This window comes from Musca autumnalis, unplaced genomic scaffold, assembly GCF_047663935.1.
Source record: "Musca autumnalis isolate F117 unplaced genomic scaffold, ASM4766393v1 scaffold_4, whole genome shotgun sequence".
Classification (NCBI taxonomy): domain Eukaryota; kingdom Metazoa; phylum Arthropoda; class Insecta; order Diptera; family Muscidae; genus Musca; species Musca autumnalis.
In genome coordinates, this window is record NW_027411977.1 from 144,024,866 (window position 1) to 144,027,671 (window position 2,806).

The following is a 2,806-nucleotide window of genomic DNA, read 5'->3' on the forward strand; positions in this document are numbered from 1 at the left end:
TGTTTTGTTCTATTCGATAATTTTTGGGTAAGTATGACCGACCTCAAAAATTAATTCATAAGAGGGTGACTTGATTCATGTATGACAGGATTTTGATAGATCAATAGCTACTAGCATTCATGTGGCGTGCTGTATTATTTTAGTACCTTGCTTCTCAGGGAATCAATACTAATGGTCGGAACCAGGCTTTCGGAGTCGGAGCCAAAGTCGAGAAATGTTGTTGCAGTCGGAGTCTGAATCGAAAAAATAACACGACTGCGACTCTGGACAAAATTTTTTCTACATTTATCAATACACTCTTTACTTTGTTAATAGCAGACCCGGGTCCGCGTTGCTGGCCCGTCGTATTGAGTTTTAATGTCAACTTTTTATGGACTTTTATGCTTTACAATTAAAAAAAAAGTATTTTCTACCTCATTTTTTCGGGTTCATTGTCAAACCAAGTTATTTATTGAGGATGTTAAATTTATCAACAGATTTTGTCTGTAACCTTTCTTTTCGCTTATGGACTTTGTCGTATTTGTTCGCCCATTTATGCTGGTTAGGATTTACTATTGCCCATGTGCCCTATCTTTATCCTAAACGATCTAATTATAAAAGTTGAAAAAATGGTAAAGTCGAATTCTCCCGCTTATTGAGAATTATATATTTTTAGTTTTTCGTGGCTGATGGACCGTTGAACATCACCATTTTAGGAGATTTGTAAATACAGTCGAAATCGCTTATAACGTCGGTCAAGGGTTCGACCAAAATCGGACGCTATAAGCTATAGTCGTTATTTATAAATGAGGTGAAATTATATTATGTATAGTGACTTTTGGGTATGAATACGTTGTTTTATTAAGTGAGTATATACGTATAAATGGTTTAATAAAAACAAGTAAGAAAAGCGTTAAGTTCGGTCGGGCCGAACTTTTTATACCCTCCACCACAAATTTCAGCCATTTCGGTGGATTAATGTGGCCACAACCTTCAAAATGCCGAAATTCGGAAGGTACCGTTCTATGGGGGCTATATGATGGCGTGGACCTATACCTACAAATTTCTGGGGGAAAGTTTTATACGCCTAAAGAAGACTAAATACCAAATTTCAGCCATATCGGTGTGATAATGAGGCTAAAACGTTCAAAATATCGAAAATCGGGAGATATTGTATTATGGGGGCTATATCAACACGTGGACGTATATAAACATTTTATGGTAGAAATGTTTCTTAGCCTCTGGAAACACAATATACAAAGTTACAACCGATTCTTTGGTCAAATGGGTCTAATACATTCAAAATATATTAAAATGACGCGTACTTTATAAGGGGTCTTATGTGGGGACTATACCAAAACGTGGACCTATATAACCCAACTTTGGTAGGAATGTTTTCTGGCCTCTGAAGACACAAAATACCAAACTACAACCAATTCTGTGGTCAAATGGGTCTAATACATTCAAAATATATTAAAATGACGCGTACTTTATATGGGGCCTTATATGGGGGCTATACCAAAACGTGGACCTATATAACCCAACTTTGGTAGGAATATTTTTTGGCCTCTGGAGACACAAAGTACCAAATTACAACCAATTAGGTGGTAAAATGGGCCAAATATCTTAAAAATTCCTTAAAACGACGACGCACTATGTCGCGAGTTCATATCGACACCTCCAAATAATAGTATGCTAAGTCTAAAAAGTGAGTTTTGCAGGAGAAGCTCTCAAAGTTTGGAAATTTCTTTGAACTTCAGTACTATGCTAAGTAAATATTTGTTTATAACTTCTGTTCGGATTGACCGATCATTACCAAAATTAGACAGAATTTAAGTTAAAGGACGTTCGACACCTCCAAATAATAGTTTGCTAATTCTGAAAAGCGTGTTTTGCAGGCCAAGCTCCAAAAATTTGGAAATTTCTTTGACCTTCAGTACTATGCTAAGTAAATATTTGTTTATAACTTCTGTTCGGATTGTCCGATCATTACCAAAATTTGACAGAATTTAAGTTAAAGGACGTTAAACGTAAAAATGTAAAGAACTTGAAAACATGCTAAGTCGACTTAGCATACTATTGTTTGGAGGCGTCGATATTAACTGTGGCCAAAAATAGAAGGAGTTGTCGTAGGTGCATCAATTTTGGTACACGTACCTATTATTGACTTACAATCTTCAGGACTAAAATTTGGGTTGGTCGGTCCACGTTTTGATATAGCCCCCATAGAACCGTACCTCCCGATTTTCGGTATTTTGAATGTTTTAGACACAATGACCAACCGAAAGTATTCAAATTTTGTGGTTAGTCTTCGGCAGAGGTATCAAACATTCCAACAGAGAATTGTGGGCTTAGGTCCACGTTTTGATATAGCTCCCATATAACGGTACCTCCCGATTATCGGTATTTTGAAGATTTTAGCCTCATTATTACACCGAAATTGCTGAAATTTGGTATTTAGTCTTCGCAGGGGGCATTATACCTTCACCATGAAATTTGTCTGCATAGGTCCACGCCTTCATATAGCCCCCATAGGACGGTACCTCCCGATTTTCGGTATTTTGGAGGTTTTAGCCTGATTATCACACCGAAATGGCTGAAAATTGGTATTAAGTCTCCGTTGGGGGACTTATAACCTTCCACCAGAAATATGTCGGTATAGGTCCTCGTCTTCCTATAGCCCCCATAGAACCGTGTCTCCTCATTTTCGGGGTTTTGAGTGTTGTGGCCTCAATATCCACCCGATATGACTGAAATTTGGTGTTTAGTCCTCATATTGTTTGTGAGCATATTGAATATATCAAACTCTTGTCTTTATATATGAGAA